Source organism: Alosa alosa, chromosome 18 (assembly GCF_017589495.1).
Source record: "Alosa alosa isolate M-15738 ecotype Scorff River chromosome 18, AALO_Geno_1.1, whole genome shotgun sequence".
Classification (NCBI taxonomy): domain Eukaryota; kingdom Metazoa; phylum Chordata; class Actinopteri; order Clupeiformes; family Clupeidae; genus Alosa; species Alosa alosa.
The window spans coordinates 6,095,734-6,108,233 of record NC_063206.1 but is presented as its reverse complement, the minus strand read 5'-3'; positions in this window follow the sequence as shown (position 1 = coordinate 6,108,233).

Sequence of the window (12,500 nt, the reverse complement as noted above, 5' to 3'; positions counted from 1 at the left end):
ACTGTGATAAAGATGACATGACACTGTGTAGACGAATTAATCAGACTCATATTGTAGCCTACTAATGGCAATGTTTCATAATTGCATTACATTTAAGATGAGGAGCAGTCACAAGCCTCCAGACTATGTGAGGAAAATGTGGACCAGGAGGAGGCACAGGAAAGGAAGGCCTAAGTGATGATCACTAAATATGAGATGAGAGGACCATGCTAGAAAGTAGCTACAGGATTAAAGAGCTGCATGCTAAATAATTGTAATCTAAAAAAAAACATAGGCTATTTTAGAGGTAATTTAGAAAATGACCTCTAAAGGAAATAGACTTTTCCGCATAGTCTGTCTGCCTCTTCACCACCTCCAATGTCTTGAACTGTCTGTCCACTAGTCACTTTATATTTGTCTTCTGCCTCACTGTTTGCGTGCTGTATTAGCACATATGCACAACCCCTCCCTCCATGCCACATACCTTTCTTAATATAGTTATATATATATATATATATATATATATATATATATATATATATATATATATATATATATAGGCGTTATTCTTGCACTGTTGCACTGTTTGACTTACTCATTTGCACCATCACCATGACACTCATTCACACAGAGCACCTTACCTTACTTCATGCACAGAGGACCACAGGCTCAGTCCCTGCTTCAGTCATTGCAAGCGCACCTGATTGATTAACCACCCACTATGTGGATACTGTTTTTAGAATTGATTTAGATTAAGTTTTATTTAGTATAATTTGTATTTTTAGTATATTTAGTATATTCTTTATCTTCTACAGTCCTTATTGCTTAGTTGTGTTTTTTATATTATATACTTTTAATGACTTTTTCTGCTGTTATTGAATGTGTGTGTGTGTTGTGACCTTGAATTTCCCCTAGGGATCAATAAAGTATATCTATCTATCTATTTCAAAGATCTTGCCTGAGCAGAACATAATTACCACTAGTTAAAATAATAATGATAAGTTAAGGTGATTGAGTGCTGTATTTCAGTGTTTTACTTCTTTGTGTATATATTTTTAAAAAGACGCTGTTATTTTCAGTCCTGCATATAGCCCGTGAGGTTTTTTTTTTTTTTGGGGGGTGCCCTTTTTTCAAGTCAGAGCAACTGCCCCTCAAAATTCTTGTGCACGTCTCTGGTAGTACCAGTTTTTTTTTGTGTTTGTGTTCATGCCAATTTTGATCCCGTGTGAGTAAGTGTGTCTGTGTTTGTGTGTTTGAGAGAGATAAAGAGAGAGAAGCATTATAATGTAGCACATTCTTGAATGGGGCACACACAAAAGTGTCTCTTTCACTCATTCTTGCTTGTGTGTGTGTGTGTGTGTGTGTGTGTGTGTGTGCATTTGCATGTGTGCATGCGTGTGTGCGTGTGTGTGCACATGTGTGTGTGTGTGTATGCATCTGTGCATGGGTGCTGTGTGTGGACACATGTGCATCCGTGCTGCTTGCGTGAGTAAGTAAAGTATAAGCATCAGTATAAGTATATATACTCTTTTGATCCCGTGAGGGAAATTTGGTCTCTGCATTTATCCCAATCCGTGAATTAGTGGAACACACTCAGCACACATTGAACACACAGTGAGGTGAAGCACACACTAATCCCGGCACAGTGAGCTGCCTGCAACAACAGCGGCACTCGGGGAGCAGTGATGGGTTAGGTGCCTTGCTCAAGGGCACTTCAGCCGTGCCTACTGGAGTATGAGTGTGCATGTGTACATGCGTGCATGCATGTGTGCATGTGTGTGTGTGTGTGTGTGTGTGTGTGTGCATACGTGCGTGTGTGTGTGTATGAGTGTGTGAGAGAGAGAGAGTGTGTGTGTGTCCGGCTGCGTCCGTGCTGCGATTACTGTATGTGTGAGTGTGTGTGTGTGTGTGTGTGTGCATATGTGTGTGTGTGTGTGTGTGTGAGACTGTGAGTGTGCATGTGTGTGCTTGTGTGTGTGTGCGAGTGTGTGTGAGTGTGAGAGTGTGTGTGTATGTTACTGTGTGTGTGTGTGTGTGTGTGTGTGTGTGTGTGTGTGTGTGTGTGTGTGTGTGTGTGTGTGCATACGTGCGTGTGTGTGTGTATAAGTGTGTGAGAGGGAGAGAGTGTGTGTGTGTGTGTGTCCGGCTGCGTATGTGCTGCGATTACTGTATGTGTGAGTGTGTGTGTGTGTGTGTGTGTGCATATGTGTGTGTGTGTGTGTGTGTGAGAATGTGAGTGTGCATGTGTGTGCATGTGTGTGTGTGCCAGTGTGTGTGAGTGTGAGAGTGTGTGTGCATGTTACATGTGTGTGTGTGTGTGTGTGTGTGTGAGTTTAAGAATGTGTGTGTGTGTGAGTGTAAGAGTGCATGTGTGTGTGCGTGTGTGTGCATGTTTGTGTGTGTGTGTGTGGGGGGCACTGGGGCGGTGAGCTGTCCCTGGGAGAGGTGTGACTGGAGGTGAGTTGGGGGTTTTGTGCGACACATCTCACTGGGTCACACGAGGGTTTATAGCAGCCTCTGTCAGACCACAGGAAACAGCCATGGAGACGTGTGTGTGTGTGTGTGTGTGTGTGTGTGTGTGTGTGTGTGTGTGTGTTGAGAGTGGAGCGTCTGGACAGGGCCAACATGGGAGACCCCCAGAGGAGGACTAAGGCCGAGACGCCTCACTATACAGGCCTGGTGTTCATGCACTGATATCCCCACAGCATCTGTCACTCAACATGGTGTGTGTACAAGGAGCCGGGCTCATTTCGGCGACTACCTGCCCACCGACCACCCTGCTGCCACACACACACACACACACACACACACACTCAGACAGGCATATCTTTCATATCCAGGAGATGAGAAAGAGATTTTGATCACAAAACAGTTACAGTCATAGGTACAATTGAAGTATTTAGTCGACACTTTTGTTCAAAACAACTTATGCCATATTACTGACAACCCTAACCCTAACCCTAACCCAAACAAACACAGACAAACATCATTCCAACCCACATACACACTAAATATCTGTGCAGTTTACATGACCATATAGGAGAATACTCAGATCAGCTCCCACACACAAACACATACACAGTCAACCAAATCATTGTAAAGTTTAATCACCACTGACACTAACATTAGTATGCATTACATAGATTCATGTTTCACGGCCTAGATAAAAAAAAATCGCAAAGCCTCATTCACTTCCATTCGGGCACCGAAAGTGAAAGTCAGTGGGGGAAGGGCAAACTCCGTTAACGTGGCTGCAGCGCTGCACGCGACCGGCACCTGAGCTGAGCCTGCATAAGCGGCCCTAGAAGGAGATTGTCGCACTTGTCGTATGAGACGACTCAACGTTGTCGGAAAAGGTGAGCTTGTGATGTATAACAAACGAACGATCATCGTCATCAAGTTTTATGAAATGAATTAAAATCTTCATAAATCCAGGCTGAGTTTGCCACGTTTAGCCTAAATAATCAGACAGATAGCTTGCAGAGAAGCAGCCCGTTATCACATAGCCTATAGGCTACTATTTTTTTGGTAGGCATTAGGCAAACTAAGCTACATGTCTGCTCATAGTTAGTTTCTCACATTTCGTTTTAGCAAGAAGAATGACTGATGGAAGTAATGCATCACATTAATTATTTGATTCAAAATAAATCCCTAAATCCTATCACTAGTATTTTGGGTATTGTTTGAAGCCAAGATGCCCACTGAAAAGAGTCAGATTCAGGAGAGGGAGAGACAATTCAGGGAGGCAGCAATCACTGCAGGGTTGGCTGCGAAAAAGCCAACCAGTAGGTGAGAGAGACTTTGCACTGTGATAAAGATGACATGACACTGTGTAGACGAATTGATTAATTAATCAGACTCATATTTTAGTCCACTAATGGCAATGTTTCATAATTACATTACATTTAAGGTGAGGAGCAGTCACAAGCCTCCAGACTATGTGAGGAAAATGTGGACCAGGAGGAGGCACAGGACAGGAAGGCCTAAGTGATGATCACCAAATGTGAGATGAGAGGACCATGCTAGAAAGTAGCTACAGGATTAAAGAGCTGCATGCTAAATAATTGTAGCCTAATCTAAAAAAACATAGGCTATTTTAGAGGTAATTTTAAAGATCTTGCCTGAGCAGAACATAAATACCACTAAGCCTAAGGGCATTAAAATAATGATAAGTTAAGGTGATTGAGTGCTGTATTTCAGTGTTTTACTTCTTTGTGTATATATTTTTAAAAAAGACGCTGTTATTCTCAGTCCTGCATATAGCCCATGAGTTTTTATTTATTTATTTATTTATTTATTTTTATTTTTTTTTTTTTTTTTTTTTGGGGGTGCCCTTTTATCAGGTCAGAGCAACTGCCCCTCAAAATTCCTGTGCACGTCCCTGTTCCCTGGTAACATAAATTTAGTAAAACATTAAATACCAGGTCTCAATGGAAACTATTTATTTATAATTCAGTGCGGCTTCAGATTCTTCCTAAAGTGCAGTGCAACCTTGGACACGAGGGAGTCACAGAATACTGTACTTTTGTTTAGAACAAGACTTTGAAACTGAAACTAAAATAAATTGAACTTTGAAGTGACACATACATGCCAGTGTGATTAAATGCCTGGGTATGCAATCCTGTTCACCAGGAGAATACGATTAAGCTCTATGTGATATGGGCTTGACTTAAATGGGCCTGTGCCTGGTTTTATCTGGCATAAGTGAGCCTAATATTAGGAATCTAGAGAAATTTAAGATTGCGCTTTTCAATTTTCAATTTCAAAAATCACTTCAGTAGATATGTGCGTATCTTACGTAAGCCTGCTGCTGGTTTTGGACCTCGTGCGACAGCGCTGGCAAGGGGAATGAGACAAGTGGAGCATTTAAAGGTGGAATGTTATTATATCTCCGTCCTGTGTGAGCTGAACCAGGTCCTGTTCGCATGGTGAACACCTCTTTGTGGTTTTTACCACATTGTCTGTCAGGCCACTCTCCATCACCGCACGGTTCTGCCAAAAGCTTAACGCTCTATGCAGACGCTGGCTCACACAAAGAACTCTTTATTGGTGAAAAGTCTTATTTATGGTTATGGTGTTTGGCAGACACTTTTGTCCGAAGCGACTAACAGTCTATGAACACTACTACATTAGTTAAAAATAATAGTTTCAAAAAAAGTTCAAAAATCTACATTGAGCATAACAGCCATAGTAATAGTAACAATAAAATAATGAGTTTTCATATTAAAACAAACCATAACTCTGTAAGAAAGTTAATTAATTAGGTGCAAGGTGTACAGATGAGTCTTGAAGCACTTCCCAAAAGTCCCTAAACTACCACAAGCCCCAAAAGTCACAGAACTACCAAAGAGTCTTAATTGTGTCTTCCTAGCACACACACACACACACACACATGCACGCACGCACGCACACACATACACACACATACACATGCACACACACACACACGCACGCACGCACGCATACACACACATACACATGCACACACACACGCACACACACACATGCACACATATCACACACACACACACACACACACACACACACACACACATGGCACAGCAGACACTCATCAGAGGTCCACAGAGAGGGAGAGGGGATGTAGAGCTGGATCATGGAATTTATTTATTTATTTGTTTATGTATTTGTTTGTTTGTTTGTTTGTTAGTTTAATAGGGACCATACTTATTAATGAACAGAAACAAAGCTGTAAATACTGTAAGCAGGAGTTAGCTTGTGAGTAGCTTGTGAGTGCTAATTTCCATCCATAGAACCTAGCCAGGTGTTAAAGAGCAGGATGTGCTGCTGCATTTTTAATCCGTTCTTTACATTCATTAAAGTCTAGTTTGACAGCTACAGTAAGTTTCAGACAAAAAGAGGTTTTCACATATAGAAACACTAACGTAAGATGGTTGTAGGCCTAGCTGTTGAGCTCTGGAATCAGAAGTGTTGAATGGCACCTTCTATCCCCAACAGGTGAGCGGTCATACAAAAACACAGACAGATTAATATGAGGCTATATGGTAGGCATGTATGTGTGTGTGTGTGTGTGTGTGTGTGTGTGTGTGTGTGTGTGTGTGTGTGTGTGTGTGTGTGATGGGGCGGTAGGGGTGGAAAATGAGCAATCACAGTCAGAGCCATGAGCCAATTAACCACAGAGGATGAGGCCTTAGCCATTCATTACAGATAAACACAGCCAGGGAAATGTTTATGGTTCGCCATCTCAGGGGAAGTGTGTGTGTGTGTGTGACCGTGTTTGCGTGGGTGAGTGTGTGTGTGCATGCTTGCGTACGTCTATGCGTGCATGCGTGCCTGCGTGCGTACGTATGTGTGTGCGTGTGTGCGTGAATGCATGTGTGTGTGTTTCCAATGCCAGATCTCAATAGCTTGTGGCTTTCCCTGCTGACGACTGGACCAGTCATGCAGCACTCTGCCCCCTCGTTACTGGGGTTCCACTTCCCCACTTTCAAATCCCCTCCATCCCACCATTGATTACCTGCTCTCCTCTCTCACACACACACACACACACACACACACACACACACACACACACACACATATATAAACACACACACACACACACACACACACACACACACACATATAAACACACACACACACACACACATATAAACACACACACACACACACACACACACACACATATAAACACACACACACACACACACACACACACACATATAAACACACACACACATATAAACACACACACACACACACACACACACAAAGCCTGTGCACAGTTGCTCCCACTCACACAGTTGAACATAACATGTCAGTCAAAACAATTATGACACACACTACCTATATTTGTGTTTTGTTCATGTTTAACAAAACACACAAATTATCAAACTCACTATCCACACAGTTGACCACTTAACCTAACAAAACACAAAACAAGTCAAAACAATTATACAACAACTTCTATGTTTTTGTTTATATTTGTGTTTTTGTTCATGTTTATGTTTTGTTTGCTTGTGCATGTGATGTGTGGTTAGTCTGATATAGCTTTGTGTTTGTGTGTGTGTGTGTGTGTGGGTGTAAGGTCATAACACACACTGGCATGTGAACAGCCTCACATAGTAATTCTCTATGTGTGTGTGTGTGTGTGTGTGTTGTGTGAGAGAGAGGGGGTAGTCAGGTTACATGAGAGATGAATGGGGGAAATAGGGTCATGTTGTATTAAGAAAATGTGTGTTTAAACCCCAAACCGGCACAGGCTGCACAGACTAATGCATCTGCTATCGACTGGACACCCGAGAGCCAGGGGCCGTTAGCCCCCCCAACTTACACGCACACACACACACACACACATAAATGCACATACAGACATTTATAAATGTTCATACACTCACACTCACACACAAACACCAAGGTCCCAGAGGTGTACAAACCCATCGATCTTGGAGTGAAGGCACAGACAGAGAGAAGCTCATACCTCACCACCTTTCCCCTAGTCTCCGTCCTTTTACCCCCTCTCTCTCTCTCCCTCCCTCTCTCTCTCTCTCTCTCCCTCTTTCACTCTCTCTCTCTCCCTCTCTCTCTCTCTCTCTCTCTCTTTCCTCTCTCTCACCCTCTCCCTCTCTCTCTCTCTCTCTCTCCCTCTTTCTCTCTCTCTCTCCCTCTCTCTCTCTCTCTCTTTCACTCTCTCTCACCCTCTCCCTCTCTCTCTCTCTCTCTCTCTCTTTCTCTCTCTCCCCTCTCTCTCTCTCTCCCTCTCTCTCTCTCTCTCTCTCTCTCTCTCTCTCTCTTTCCTCTCTCTCTCTCTCTCTCTCTCTCTCTCTCTCTCTCTCTCCCTCTCTCTCTCTCTCCCTCGCTCATCTTCCTCTCATCCTCATCTGTCTGGCTGGTGTTCAGAATAAGCTCTTTTTGCAGCCTACATGTATCATCTATCTCCCACCATTTCATGTTTTCATCCACTGACACTAACAGCTTACAGACGCATCATGGCGCTATGCTTGTGGTTGTGTACACGGATACTCCCAGGGAACTGGCATACTCTTGACTTCCGACTGTATTCTTCTAGGCCAGACAGTACTCAGTTCAGAGCTTAGCAAAAGAAGCACACTTTGTCTTGGCTAATACTATTCTCAGTATGGTGAAGCAAAGCGTCACACGTTATTTTGGCTAAGACTGCTCTCTGTGTATGGAGTAAAAGAAGCAAAGCGTCACACGTTATTTTGGCTAAGACTGCTCTCTGTGTATGGAGTAAAAGAAGCAAAGCGTCACACGTTATTTTGGCTAAGACTGCTCTCTGTGTATGGAGTAAAAGAAGCAAAGCTTCCCACTTGATTCTTGCCTTCAGACTGTACTCCATGTTTCCCTGAGGCCTGGCTCTGGACTACCCAAAGAGGCCTGAAGGCTGTAAGCTGTAAAATTTGGGCAAGTAGAGAAAATGGCTGATTTTCAGACCAATACTGATCCTCAGAAGTCATCTATTATAAACACAGCACGAGTCATATAATCAGGGAAAGCTTGCTGCTGTGTTGACATCCTTCTCTCTCTTTCTCTCTCTCTCTCTCTCTTTCCTCCTCCTCTTCCTCCTCCTCTTCCTACTCCTTTTGATCGATTGATTGGTTATACAGTAACTTATAAGTCTTTGTGTTTTTCCACTCCTCTTCTTTAACTATAATTATAAATATAAAGTTAAATAAATAAAGTGATTTTTACAGTTAAGGTCTCTCTCTGTCACTAATTACTTTGTCAAGAAACACTCACAAGATGAACACAATGTTTTTTTTTTTACACTTCTTTGCATTTACAATGAAAGTCTCTACTAATTACAAAAAGAGAATTGGAACAGAGCTCAGAATATGAACAAAGGAAAGCAAACAAACACAGCATCTATTTTCCACCTCTTCCTCCCTCCCTCTCTCCCTCCCTCCCTCCCTCTTTCACTCCCTGCCTCTGTCTCCTTCATTTTCATGCACCTCTAGACAAGCCAGAGAGGACCTGCTGCTATAATTTCATTATTCTGCGAGAGGGACAGTCTGTTTTCGCTTTGCTTCGGTCTGCTCAACTGAACCATCAGTTTCCGAGGCACGGCGTTTACTTTTAAAAGTTTGGTGGTAAAATAAACACGGAAGGTGGACGGCCATTAAACAAACAGAGAGAGACTCCGAACAGTGTTCTCATGTCACACACGAGGTAAATAAACCAGTGGGATAAGCCACCACAGGCAAACGGGCACATAAATAAAAACAAATCCAGTGTACGCGTTGCCAACCAGCTGGGCTGGGGAAAAAACTCAGATATTTCTGATTATGGATGAAGAGATTTCCATTATGGCTGAGGTCATGTGCAAACATTCATTAGTCATAACTGTAAAGTAAATTATGGAAATATAAAATGGCTTGAGAAGTTCCACTCGTTTGGAATCAAGGTGCTGATGATATGATGGAGTTCGACACAAGCGGAGATAGAGGAGACGAGGATATGTTTAATGATCTTAAACAGCGACCTTGTTTGCTTCCTTCCAATTCATATTGATCAAATGAGTTTTTTTCCTCTGCACACTGCAGGAGTAGAGGAGGAACATGAATATTTTCATCTGTTTTCAAATCCTTTCCTACAGCTTCCCTCATGGAACAGAGTCCATTATGAAGACTGTACCTGACTTTCTATCATATACTGCTATATATATGTACATATATGTGCATATGTAAATATATACATATAATGTTTCTTTTTTAATGTTGACAACATGCTATGTTTAGTCTTAACGTTTTATTATTATTTATTTTTACTAATAGTCTCATGCATTGAGATACACATTGTGATGTATGAGTATGGGTCAGCCATAAAAAGAGACTAATGAAAGTAGCTCTTTTGTTTATAATACCAGTGGGACCGAGCTCAGGTATTTCTTTAAAAAAAAAAAGTAATAAAATATTTAGAAACTCAGAACCTCGCACTGAGACTGTACGTATTTGTTGTCTGAGAATACACTGGATGTGTCAGCGTCTTTTTGACGAGTGTCAGATTGAAATCGAGCCTGCGGAGATCCCAGCTCTGTATGTCTACTGTGCAAGCGGGACTGATGGGAGGATTCCACCCGACACATACTTCCCCGTTGTCATCACCCACTTCAGGTCTAAGGTCGCCAATTAATCAAACGTGCCTCCGCGCAGCGAGGCATACATATGTGTCTCTGGGGATTACGCGAGGATGAAGATGGGTCTTGGTTGTTTACAGTAAAAACTGGCAGGCCACTAAGTTGCATTAAACTCCCAATTTCCCCGGGAACGGCTTGAACTCCGTCAACTGTTCCATTTGCGCTCCTCTCCACCGCTGCCGTGACCACTTGCGTATCTCAACGTGCCTGATGGACGCACCCGGGGAAGGTTTCTTTTTTTCCTGGTTACATTAGCTGGTGTTTGGACATCTGTGGAGGCTTGGCGCGGTGAGGGGGCTTGTCATCATGGCTTTAGGAAGTGGAGAAATCGCACAAACACTCGGACACGCCGTAACAAAAACAAGCCCCGCTCATTGCATTAGGTCTGTTCAAAGCGCTATGGCCTCCGGGTGAAATGATACATCGGCCCTGTCAGGGAGCGATTCTAGCTGGTAATTGGCGACTTCTTAAATGCTTCCTGGTTTTAAACTGTGTGTAGCGGTAGAGCGCTCACTGTCTCCCTCCCTCACTCCCTCCCTCTCTCTCTCTCATCGCGCTCCTTCCCCACCCGCTCCATTAGAGGAGGTTAAATTATGGTTTGTGGCCTAATAAAGTGAAGTTTGTATACATTGGTGTAAAAGATGCTTAGCTTTACAGCTATTCTACTGTGTGTAAGTATGCGCTAGCTGCTAAAACAACACTGGGACGGAGCACTTGGGCCTGCACTTTTCAGCGGGAGTTTTCAACACGGCCCCACCATTTATTTACTCTAAAAACCTTCCCCAACCAATGAGGCTCCTCTTTAAAAGACACACGGCGATATTTTGTCATGGGCAAAATATGAGCTGCTAAGAAATAATGTGGAGTTAGACAAACAGAACATTGACCCTGTCACTCACAACCATTATTCACCACGAGTGGTTTAATTTCAATATTATGTCACAGATAATTTGAGGCCTTAAATGTTTTCTTTTGCTCAGTTTGTGAGGAAATTATGAATTAAAATGTTTCTCTCAAAGGCTACATGTTGCGCAAGGGGCGAGATATAAACAGTTGAAATATGAGACTTGCTGTATTTAGCTAATCCCACATGGTATGTGATGTTTGTATTTTAATAACAATGGAACTTATTGATCGAGGGGTGGTATTTTTTACAGTCTGCTGTTTAGGCTACAGAGAGTTAGATATTCACAGATCTAGGAAGATGATGGAGATTGGGATATGGCCCTTTATCTACACCTTAGGCTACATGAGGTCTTGACATGTTGTGTCTCCGTTATTTATTTTTCAAAATGAGCCTTGATCATGGTAATTCTGGCCATTTATGCTTGCACATAGTTTATAATCGGGTTATACGCTTGGTTAGTCTTTGGTCTGTATGCACTGTATGTGCTTGGCTTTGGGGGATCTCATTTTTCAGCGAAGCAGCGGACCTACATACGGTGGACTGCTTACTGGAAGGATAGCCATGCATGGAAGCTTGTTAAGTGTCACTACTCACTGATAAGAAAACAATGAATGCACGCCCAGTGTTGCTGAGTTGGGGAGTAGAGGTCTCGGCGATACCACAGAAAATAACCTAAGACAAACCCTTGCTTAAAATGTAAAACTATAATAAATGTGTTGTTTTATATGTATAATAAAAATGTAACACACATATTTACTGCTAATAATAAAGTATGAGAGCATAATACTTTTTTCTATTTCCCAGTTATATCAATAGGCGACTAGCGTGGGTGAGATAGGCCTATCAAAAATAGTCTTTCAAATTTAATTTCAGAAATATAAATGCGACCAAATAGGTAGATAAGACTGCAGTGCCGTAATAGGCTACAATATATTTTTTTTCTTGATGAAAACCCCAATAAGCTATATTGTGATTCTGTCAACGTGAGGGCAACCGTAAGCACATTTAAAATGACAGAATGACAATAACTGTCTGCGGGAGGAGATGGTATCTCCAGATTGCACGGTCTGGCCCGCTGGGAGCGGCACAGAGGCCACCAACACGGTTAGAGCAATGAGAATCCGCGGCGTGTCTCTTATTAAGAAGCCGTTCTGCCGCTGAGTAAATTCATTATCGCACTCCATCCTGTTACCACAGAGTAAATATCAAGACACTATCGTCCTCCACTCGCCACCCCTCCTCTCAGCCTTCAGGCGAAGCAGGTTTGCAATATTAATAACCAACCCGTCTCTCTATCTCCGATTCATTTGTAGGCTATACAAAAACAGACAGACATTTCTTCTTGCGGCAACATTAGTCTGACAATGTATAGCACTGTACAAAAACGATCAACCGCACAGTAAACACAGTGGCATAGGTCTATTTATTAAATGATTGGAAGGACAATAACATAATGCATTACATTAAACCGTCATTATA